We start from the raw sequence: 12,218 nt of genomic DNA, 5'->3' as shown, positions 1-12,218 counted from the left end.
GTGTCTAACTCTCCTGTTTTATCAAGGCGGGGTCTTGGGTCGTTTAAACCAATGACATAAACCAAGAAGAAGAAGAAAGCCCCCTCCTCCTCCTTCTTTTCCACCACACACACATACACACACACCTTCTGCTCACATGGTAAGCAAAAATGATGTGGTCAAATGTGATTTTTTCTTTCTTTTTTCTTTATGTTTGTTGTGAAAGAGAAAATGACTCTCACATTAAAAGGTCACTTCACTCAAATGTCACTTACCCCCATTTAGCCATCGAAATACTTTTCCTCTCATGTGCAAGGAGAAAACAGAATTAAAAAAGGAGGTGAATGGGTTTTTATTTGTGGTGAACACATTAAAAAAAAAAAAACAGTCTTTCCCAAAACTATGACCCTGTTACTGTGAGAAAAAATGCACAAACCTCACAGTTAACAGCGTTCTTGATCAAACACCTAGTCCCAATACGAATCAGTCGACACTGAGGTCTCATGGAGTAAGAAGAAGGACTTTTATTTTTAAATCATTAACTTTAAAGTTGCATGAACAATGAACAATGCATTAAATGACAATATGCAACATGAAAAGTGTCCTAAACCTAACCCTACAAAGAATTCTGCAGTCTCCCCCGCAACTGAGGGGACTTTTATTTTGTAGAGATAGGTCACAACAGAGATGAGAAGACATGATACCAAAGTACAGAGCTGTAGGCCACCACGACCTATGATTTCTCGGTGAGAAAAGCTCTGATAAACCCATTGTACACCACCTGACTTACGCCAAACAGTTTCTCAGACAAAGTTAGTGAACATAAAAAACAATTAGTGCTGGTTTAAGCATCATAAACACTTAATTTCATTAATTAACTGTGTGGCATCAGAAATTTAAGCCGCCTCTTCAAAAATGTGGGACATGTCTTCATGGACACAACTGCAAAAAGGTTTGAATGAATCAGTTCAGATAACAATGCACGTGCAAAAAAGTCCAGAGAATAAAATTCCCTTCACCTTCATTGTATTGGATAAAGGAAGTTTTGGAGATGGATATCTCAAAATCTGGGAAACTATCTGCAAGGACTCATACAAGAGGGCTAAGTTTTCTTTCGTAGTGGTCTTTTTGGCTGAACAGGTGCTGTCAAGTCTGCAGTGAATCTATAACTGATGGTTATTCTTTGACATAATAATCAGATGTTACAGGGCCCTATACGAGCATGTGATATTGTGTTTCATCCTTCACGCTGTACATATAATTAATGGTCCTCCTTTGAATTGATCACAGTGGGATGCTTCTGAATGAAAGCTCATAAATAACACAGTCAAGTGAGTAAATGGTGAGTGTAGACGTAAGTAGAAATGTTCGTCTTCAGGTACATGGAGCATTTTTCACAGTACATGTGTTTTAAGAATCTCCACTCCTGATATTGATTATGTTCGTTGATTTCTCTACAGGGATTATTCTGCATGTAACGCCGTGGCGTCTGTGAGGGCAGACGATTTCATTTAGTTGTACTAAATATTGTTTGACTGTGTGTGTGTGTGTGTGTATACACTGGACTCACCCGAGCGCGATTGATTTGACACGACTATGTGGCAAAGCACATGACCCCCGAGTGCTTTGTGAATGCAAAGGGTTCACGGATGACATCACATGATTGATTTTTTTTTTTTTTTACTGTCCTTTCTTGGAACTTGTTGCACAAAGAACAAGAATTGATCCACGTCATCACATTAATCCATGAAGGGTTTGCCTCTGATGTACATTTGAAAGAGTGGCCCAGCTATAGCGCAACTACAGTGGCTATATATACATTTCATTTTCAGTCTAATTTCTGCACTTTGCGTGGTCACTCCGTGAGGTCAAGTAAATGGAAGCATACTGTATGAAGTGCCAGTCAGAGTGCTCAGCGAGTTCAATTATCTATATCCCATTTTCCACTTTTCATTTCTATAATCTGCCCAGGCCTCCATATGCTCCAATATTGATCTGTCCACCTCTTGTCAGAACGCTGGCTACATGTGGGGGTGTGTGGCGGTACAGCACAAAGAGACAGCCCCTCAGTGGGATAATTATGCAGAAAATGAATGTGGTGAAATTGTGTTGTTGGATCTCACAGCCAGGATTTTATTGATGTTTGGGACTGATTATACATTGTTTACAAAAAATCAAGTGGCGCTTTCAGTCACGACAAAGACTATTTTATTATGTCTTGCACCCTGTTATGTCAGCACAGCACATTTAGATGACCTTTAAGGCGCCCTCTCCATATACACTGCGAAAACAGTGCATATGTTGGGGATCACACAAATAGAGATAACGAAAGAAGAAAAATAGAAGAATATTCTCTGTTCTCTATTATCAGATCTGAAGTTAAATCAAAGCCGGCAGTAATACTTTAGCACTTCTCTTTTCATCATTTTTAACTACAGCCTTTTCACATGTTTAAGCCAAATATCGTGGAATTGATAAAAAGCATAAATATTACAGATTTCTTTCGTGACAACATTGTCAGCACACTACAAAGTGCTTTCTTAGCCTTTTCATAAACATGCAAAACCATACTCGCATGTGCTCTGCAGTCCATGTCCAATATACTGTCGCATCAACATAAAACATCTCAGTGGAGATGGAGAGCAGTCTTAAGTATTAAAGGGATTCTAATAGGATTCAGCCATCCTATTAGAAGAGGAGGTACGGGTTCAGTGTAGTACCATTTGAGACCTTCCTATGTTGAACTCTGACCCTTATCTCAATACTCACAAATTCACAGGCAGAGTTCACAGCGAGTCTCGGTGGAGAGCTGAGCAACATACAATCCACACTACGGTCTCTGGAGACACACATCTATCAATCTCCAGATGAATTATTGAAGGCACACCCCCTACCATGTTTCTTATATGGGCTGGAATTAGTGTCTGTTGCAGGTTACAAGGACCATGTTGCATTAGAATTCGAGGAGCGAATGTGTTCAAATTTTGATGATTTGCTCATGCTGCCTTTGCGTAGCTGTTTGTAGTTGTTTTTTCTATTTGTCAGTCCCCCTCTTATACCTCAGTTGCTTTTCCCTTGACACTCTTCTCCCACCCTGCAGATTCTTATCAAAATGATTTCCCTCCATATACTCTGCTCAAGCACTATTTTGATGCCCTGGCTCATAGCAATACTTTCCATTTCTTGGTAAGTTACAACAATTTAATTTCTCTGATTTTTTTTGGTTGAAATTGTAAAAGAAGAAAAAACACAGTAACACAACATACCACAGAAACATGTAACACTTTTTCTTTTCTGAATAAAAGTCAGCGTCAGTCCTCTCCACCGTTGTCACAGCATGGCCCCGGCGATGCTCCCCACAATGGTGCAGCATTTGAGGTTGTTGCAGAGGTCAGTGTGCCACAATGACTTCATCTCCCCTAGTAAGAGGCTGAAACATGCTCAACATACATAAAAGCTACACACACACACACACACACACAGTCAACTCTTTTTTTTTTTTTTGCTAATGAGGTGGCAGGGGCCTCACTACGTGGGGATAAAGAGGGGGTGAACGGCTCAGACACCCAATGGGTCCGCTTGAACTTGTGAAATAGGATTGACACCACACTCAAAATGAGCTCCCCGCCATGTCGGAACAGCAGACTGAAGCCCCCCAGGAGGCTAAGTTGAATCAATTCTCCTAATGATGTTTGTAATTTAGGAGGCTAATGACATGCACTATGAACTGGAAGATTATGTCTAGGAAATGCCTCTCAGAGTCAAGTGTTAGAATAAATGCCTCAGAGAATCACGAAACCTAAACAGAATAACTTTTAGTCCTTAATATGGGTTCAACTAGCTATAATAGATACTTTTGTATTAATGTTTTAGATAATAATTTGGCTTTACAGAGCTTTATAGCAAGTTTCATCTTATTGTTTAGCTGTCCAACCCGCAACTTTACTATTTGGGTTCACTCTCTTGGCTCTCATAGTTTTGTTTATGGATACAGAAGGCAGCTGGGGGGTTTTTTTAGCTTAAAAAGTTTTAAAAATGCACTGTACACTATCTGCTCAGCATCAAATAGCAGACAGACACAGTTAATGACTCACTGGTGAACATAGTGGAGCATTTAGTAGCTAAAGAGTTGGATATTTGATTGGTAGAAACCAACAAGAGAGCTAAAACAGAGGGAATATTGGACTTAGATTTGCCAGATGGCCAGAAAACATGACTCCAAATGTTGCTCCGTAACTGCTGATTGTATGTAACAACCATATTGTTGTAATTGTCAGTGTTGTGTTCAGAACTCGCTTCTGCTGCCACCAAGTGGCCAAAAAAAGGTTTAAGCTCCAACTTAATTTTAACACACAAAAAAATCCTCCAAACCCAAGCTGAGATAACCTGATGATACGAACAAGTTATTTTGTCAGAGATAATAAAGACGTAGAAGACATCATACAACTGTTTTCACATTCTGAGAAGCATTCCCCCTGACTAGTAAATGGACTTACATTTGCATAAAAGAAATTTAGCTTGTAGGTTAGAGTAACAGCAATTTGTTTTAAAGGTTATGGGGAGTAAATACTGTGGGATCTAACAGATGTTTTGTATCCCCCCTAGATTTGGCCCTGAGTACTCTAGAGCTGCTAATTTTGTATTTACCCTTTGGGTGTACTGAAGCCTGCTTCCTGTGGGATGAGGATGTCTCTTATTGTACAAGATGTTAAGTGCTGTGTGTATGTGGTGTTTATGGATGAGTGAGTATACATGTGCACACATATGTGTCCCTGTATGTGAATGTGTGCATATCTGTCTCGTGTGTTTCCGACAATGCCCAAACATTTAGAGCAACGAGCATAGGAGGCATGGCGACAGCACGCAGCGTGATATGCATACGCAACATGTTGATATGATTACTCCACAGGCTGCTCCCTGTGTTTTAGGCTGGTCATTAACAACCTATTTGAAGACTTTGTCAATAGGTGCCAAGACAACAAGAAGCAACATCACCCCCTCCGCGCTCAACTCCCCTCAACTCCCCCCCCCTCCCATCCACTTGCCTTTCTTTTTTCTCATTAATATGGAAATGAGTCTCTCATTGTTGTTAGTAGGGAAGAAAGCTGTCATGTCTTTGGTGACAGGCTCAATGGATGTGTTTGGATTGCAGGGTTTGCTGTTTTTCCGAGAGCATGTCTTATCTTTGTTTAGGCAGCGAATCAAAAATGTAAACATCACTTCATTAGCATCTGTCAGGAAGCTTAACAGTATGATTTTTAATACATGGCTAAACCCTCTGAATAGGCAAACAGGCCTCGTTATTCTGTCTCTTCTTTTATCTCCACTTTGTGTAGTAGTTAATTTCTCAAAGGGAAAAACTTATTTAATCCTCTGTGTTTGCTGGCTAAAACCATGTTGTATAGCTCTGCTTTCGCCCTCTGCTAGAACATTTCTTACCAGATCTGTTTTATTGTACTATTTCTGTTGGTTGTTATAGTTTGTTTTTTTTTTCATTTGCAGACCAAAAAAAAAAAAAAAAAAGATTGTTTCTTCAGTCAGATAAAAGGCATCTCCAAAACGAAATTCTGCTTTGGAAAAATGAATAAAACATAAATTGAATGCACTATTCTTAACCTTTAAGAGAGATCAAAGAGACTTGTGTTCTAGCCAATCACTGGTGCTATCAGCATCACACTTCATCCACTTCATCAAGGCTTTCTCCACACCCAGCATTTACTTCAAGTATACCTGCACATTGTGGAGTGATATTATAATTACTGGGACATGACCAAAAGCAGCCAAGATTAGGTGAATGCAGCTACTTATCTCAAGTAAGTGCTTTGTTTGTATCCACGTTTGCCTGTTGCAGGAGTACATGCACATCAGAGCTCAGGGGAGTCACATTTTCTGTCTCTCAAAAGGATTTGAGATCCTCATGGGCTCTGCAGGCATCATCAGTGGGCTGTTTTTGCAGCTGCGATCTCCTAAAGTTCATCACGAAGGTGGAGCACCTCTCAGATTGGATCACATAGTCGATTAGAAGCCAAAGTTATCCCCCCCCAAAAGAGAGAGAGAGAGTGAGAAGCAGTGACAAAGGCATACAGAGGAGAGGATGTGATAGATTTAAGTGACTAAATGTCAGCCCTTCCTCAGGGAGGTATGTGGAATAATGGGCTGTGATTTGAGCTGGCCTCTCTTGTGTCAAACCATCGGGTCAATCTGTGAGTTCATCCCGAACAAAGAGGACAAAGATCAGTGATTTCATGCTTCTGGCTGAGTAATAGCCTACAAGTTTCACTGCTGTTATTGTCAAGCATATATTTGATCTTTATAGGAATAGATGAGGAAAATCTATTGAAAAAGATTAGATGAGTAAGCAAGCACCGTTTCTATAATAGATGTATAAAGAGGACTGAATATTAGAGGCGACACTGGAAGCTGTCCAGTTGTGCATGATGCCAAAAATGTTTAATTACCCTAACTTGAATTGGGATAAAATAACTTAATATGCAGTTCTTCTAGACTTTCCAAATGTTACTGGACTGAATGGATCAAATTCTGATAGTAAAACAAGTCAATTCGCAGAGGCTGTGACACACTTAAAAATATATCCACTTCCTTTGCAGTAGACAAGACGGGCATCATTGTTGTTATTACACCGTTTGGCCACCATGTCATATTGGCTTCATAGCCACTTCTTTCTGGAGTCTTGGTTGCTATGGATACCTACAGTTTGATATATAATTTCAAAGTTGTAGGAGTTATTATTGGACAAGGACATGACATTTGTTCGATTAGATTTGCCTGTGTGCCATGCTAACAGCTAACTCGTTGAGCAAATATTTTCACTAAATATTCTGTATTTGCTACAGCTCTGACCTCTGCATAGCAACAGAGATCGAGGCTTATGGGATTTGTAGTATAAACAACCGGCCATAGGAACCTGAAAAAATGAAATGAAATGATGAAGGTACAGTTTTAAAGCTTTATCTTTCTTTCTGATTGGAACTATGTTGTAGGTGCCCTGACTGACAGCTGACAGCCAATCAGAGACAATCATCTGTGGCCAAGCTGTTTTTTTCTCTAAAGGCAGGTTGAAGGTTTTAGGAAAAGGTTTCACAGCACTTACATATTAGAAATCCATGGCTTTGGTACACTTTAACAAAGAATCGACGACTAGGTCCACATTGATTAGCTGATTCTGCCGTCCTGTGAAAAGAAACTCAGATGTAATTATGTACAAGAGTCCTCTCAGATAGATTTTTTTTTTCTTTTTAAATCACTTCAGACTTTTGTTGCATTCCTAATTGTCCATTCAGAAGTTGTTCCAATTGCTGAAGTGCCTTTATGTGATACGGGAGAGAGGAGGGGAAGGCATGAATGTGTGTGTAATGTTTTTGCATTTGTATTCCTCTATCCATCTCCCTTTTTGTCAGAACAGTTTCATTTCCATGTCAGTGATTTATGTACGGAGATAGGAGAGAGCCTGTTAATGGGATATTTCTTTTGCTCTCCTCATGAACAACAACATGTCAAAATGAAGATAAAAAACAAACCCAAATGCTTGCCGGGGGAACAAATTAGGTCTTGTGGCAATATTACACAAAAAAAGAGCTTTTCCATCATGCCACTCTAAACTCATAAACATCCAAGCATCCTGAATTTGATGTGCATCTTCTCATTTAAAAAACACTGGGATGTAATTGAAACTTAAAGCTTTTCAGTCCAGAATATTCTTCCCTGGAAAATACACCAAACCATTCCTCCTTAAAATGAAACAACAAACCATAATAGAATGCAAAGCTATTTTTGGATATTGCCAATAAGCTAAATAGCTATAAAATACAATATATGGCTTGTGTTCTACAAATAAGTCTCATCTTCCCAAACAATTTAATAGCAGAGGTCAATTTTAGAAAAGGGGTTTCTGTTTTTAAAATTTAGTTGTTTAAGTATTTTATTGGGGTAAAGAGAAATAATTCAATCTCCTGCACTATAATTTTCCTTGTTGTTTTTATGTCTCTCTGTGTGTAAATAGATAAATTTCAAAAGGTGCATTCATACTAATATTCCAAGAATATTTTAAAACAGATGCTGGAGTTCCTACAGGCAGTGATGTTTTTAGGGTAGAGTTTATTTTGGATGAAGAGAAAAGAACCATCCACTGCTCCCCCACTCAGGCTGACTATGAGGCTGCCATCTTCTGCAGTATTCCTGGAGGTGGAGTGGAGTGCCTCGGATGATTGCGGCTGGTGCTGACAGAATCCAAAGTGGGTCGTCCACTAACCTCAGCCCCCTGGAGTACAGCGGGTCTGGGCCAGAGCGGAAAGGGAGCGGTGTCCTGCCGAGATTCGGAGTCTGGTCTGGAGGTAATGGGCAGAAGGGAAAAAGAGCCTTGCCTGTGGCGTGGCACAAAATGAATTACTGCCATCTTTCTGCTCCTCTGCCTCACAGTGAGAGTAGAGTCTGGAGGGCCAGATAACAAGGGCACAGAACCACAAACTCCAGCAAAATGGAGAACTGCCCAAGAAGGGGGGAAAAAAAAGCTGTCTGATGGAGTTAATATCATGTCATTTATGATGATTTGGCTGAACGTATGATGAGGTCATTCTCATTTCAGTGTTAATGTCAGCCCAGACAGTGGAGCAGGGTGGTGGCAATGACTGGAACATTTTCTTTTATTTCTTAGCTCCCACTCTTCTCATTTAGGGGGCATGGTATGAGTCTTTTTTTCCAGTGGTGTGTTAAAACCCTCTTGGACCAGAGTGATAAGACTGTCATATGCTAAAAAAATGCTCCACAAAGCAGAGTGAGTTGGATACAGGATGATAGCACGTCATACACTCTTTCATATCTAGGCTACATGAGCTATATAAGTGTCTGAAATCAGTATTTTTATGCCCAACAATCAACGATCAAGTAAATAAATGACAAAGCCTCCAAGTTAATAAATTATTCTATGTTCTCTCTTTATGTGTCAGAGGTTTGGACAAATAGCTGCAGAACAGAGAATAAATCAGTGACCTGTACAACAACTTGTCACCTGTGTTTTGTAGAGTAAATTCAATATCCCACATACATCACTGTTTTCTCCCTTTCCAGGCTATTCACATGTTCATCGAGGTAGTTCAGCGTCTGTTGCGTGATCTAAGTATTTTCCTATAAACATGATTTAAATTTCCTCCCGGATCAATACACCACCATCATGAATCTTCCACTCTTTGTTGCTTGTTTGGTGTACATGAGTGTAGTCTCCTGCCCGCTGGGTTTGTATGTTGTGGTTACGGTGGCCAGGATGAGGATGTAAGACGATATGTCCAACCTTAAGAGCATCCTGAAGAGGAAGTACTCACTAATACAGCCGATCAATGAAAGAAAAGGTTCATCTGGTTTCTGCACAACTTATGGTTAAGCATTTTTCTCTTTTTCTTTTTTTTTTCTTCAATAAATCTTCCAGTAAATTCAATTCATAGTCAGCAAAACTACAGAGAACCAGTGAATCAGCAGAGACTTTTTTCTCATCAAAACCAATCCTGAATATGGTTGAATGGGATATGACTAGCCGGTGTGGGAAAAAAAAGAAAGCAGGAAAATGGGTGCATAATTAGGTCAAAGCATTAGAAAACTGTTGAGTTGCATTTTGATTCATCTCACCTTGCCCCATTTGAACATGTCACCTGCATGCAAATGATTCCCTTTCTTGTCTACCCAAAGTGGGGGGCGAAAAAAAACCTACTTGAATTCATTGAGGCCATTGTCTGGTATTAGATACAATCAATCTGGTGAGTGGGTGGGGAAGCATGATGAGGGGCCCGCGGAGATTAAACAGAAGCCTCACCATGATTGTTCCAAAAACAAAATAAATCCATTCATCCAATTAGGAGCTGTGGAATATTCCCAAATAAAAAACAAAAAAACAAAAACGAGTTGGATGAGAGCTTCCATACTAATTTACACTCTTCTTCAATCTGAATATCCTAATACAGTGGACAAGATTACAGGCCACATCAAAGTCTGCAGGACTTAAAAACAAATAAGCCAGAGTGACTGGGTGGCACAGCAAGCCGAAAATATGCAAAACCGGGTACACAGCATCCGCTGCGTTTGCATAATGATTTCTTGCAACTTCCTGTAACAAAACTGTCAGGATTTCCCCACATTTCTGCTGCATGATTATGCATCATGTCATTACACTTTCATGTAACATGGAATATGGCGTTCGCCCCGATTGAGATTTTCTATTCACCCTTTTGTGCACAAGACAGAAGAAGCGGTCCAGGCTATTCCTCCCCTCCGATCCTTCTTTCTCCCGTTGGATTAAAACGAGTTTAGCTGTTCAACTTTGATTAACACCCAGCGTCCCCCCCCCATCCTGCAGAGCAACTCCCTCTGTTTGATGAATCTGGCCCTGTTTGTTTCCCCTGCTCCTCCTGTTGTGTGATGCATGACAGCACTCCCCCTCAAAATGCGGCTTTATTCCACTCAGGGGAAAAGGGAGGCAGAGCAGGCAGCAGTTTTTTTTTCTTCTTTTCTCCCCCTCCTTTTTCGCAGAGCACCTCAAAACCGTGTAGGAAAGATGAATGCATGAATTTTTTTTGGAGAGGCTGTAAAGTGGTTTGCAGTGGCCATCATGTGATGCATGTAGGAAAGTAAACATGAAAGGCATGTGTACTGTACCTTGGAGCTCTGGATAAACTCTTAAACCTGCAGGTGAATTGCATCTGGTAGCCTCGCAGACACACAATGTCACACAATATTAGACTCTCCACTCTGTCTTCTGTGAGTCATTTGATTTTATTTTCACCCATGGTCGCCCTATCTGCTGCTTATACCTACCTGTCAAGGCGGTAATGGAAAGTGCTTTGGGATAAACATCGTTCATACAGGAAAACCTATTGAGATCTCTGTCACATTTACAGCGGTTTCATGTTCACGGGGTATCTTTTAAGATAAAGATAAATTGATGAAAGTACACAATGATGAGGTAAATAAAAACTTTGATAAAGGTGACTTATGTTTATGAAAAAAAATAAACAATTTCAAGCCAATCGCACTTTGTATAAATGTGTCAAATGAATACAAATTATCCACTATCACGGCATTTAGGAACTTGAACTTGGTGGGGGGGGTCTGGGTGCACAATGAGTCCTCTGATGTCATGCTGCTGGTAATTTGTTCTGAAACAAGAGGGGAAATATTGCTGCGCTGTCACTGCAGTGTCAAGCCTCACACTGCAGGACAGATTCCGCTGACACGTTGTATCCTCTGGAAAAGTCGCAAGTCAGTGCTATTCCCAAAAGAGCTCAGACATGGTCGGGGGGAAACAGGGGAAAACACACACTTACTGTACATTTGAGCAACAGTCACCAACTTTAACTCTCTGACACGGTGCTCCATAAGCTGACACCGGAATACAATAAGGCAATAAAGCAATTAGAATAAGCCGTGCTGTGTCTCTCCAATGAGCAACCTACTTTTCTCTCCTCTGTAAAGGAGCCAAACAGAGCCACCATCCAGAAATCAATGAAGCGCTCCTCATGAAGGGATTGTCAAATTCAAGTCTGTGCAATTTGTTTTGTGATAACTCTGCAGGCTCATGCATGGAATCAATATGAGGGCCCGTGGCAGAAAAAAAAAAAGAAAGGGAGAAGGGGGTTGAATGTGTATTGATTCGTACTCAGAAGCATTAAATGTACAGAATTCGGAAGCATTAACCTGTGATTGTAGGTGCGTTTAGATCAGTTCAAAGTTATTCTCACACTGAAGTGGAGGAAAATTTATTGTCTCCGAGAAAAAGAAGAGGAAATGACAGTTAAGTAGAGTGTTATAATACTGCCATCCACTCATTTACCCTGTAGCTTGACCTTCTCAGACAATCACTTCACTGCTTTTTAAAACACATAAATCACAGAACAGACTCGGACAGTTGGCCAGTAATTGTGATTAAAAGCATAACCTGCAGAGCTGGCCTTATAAAAGCTGGAAGAACCGTCACCAACAACTTTCCAGGTCATCATCTAAATCGCCTGCTGAACTCACTTTTCCCTTCTCCGGCTTTGAATTTAATAACGACCCCTCGACTCCATGCGTCCATCTGCTGAAAATGTCAGGTCATAAATACGCTCCCAATTTAGATGAATGAATACGTTATAGAGGATTGTGAGGTTATTTCTGCACTATCAACCTCCCCTTTTGCTTTATGTAACATCTCGCATGCATTAGGACAAAGCTATGTTCTCAGTAGCTCTTACATCTTT

The sequence above is a fragment of the Larimichthys crocea genome, chromosome XVI (assembly GCF_000972845.2).
Source record: "Larimichthys crocea isolate SSNF chromosome XVI, L_crocea_2.0, whole genome shotgun sequence".
In the NCBI taxonomy this organism is placed as follows: domain Eukaryota; kingdom Metazoa; phylum Chordata; class Actinopteri; family Sciaenidae; genus Larimichthys; species Larimichthys crocea.
Note: the sequence above shows the minus strand (reverse complement) of the source record.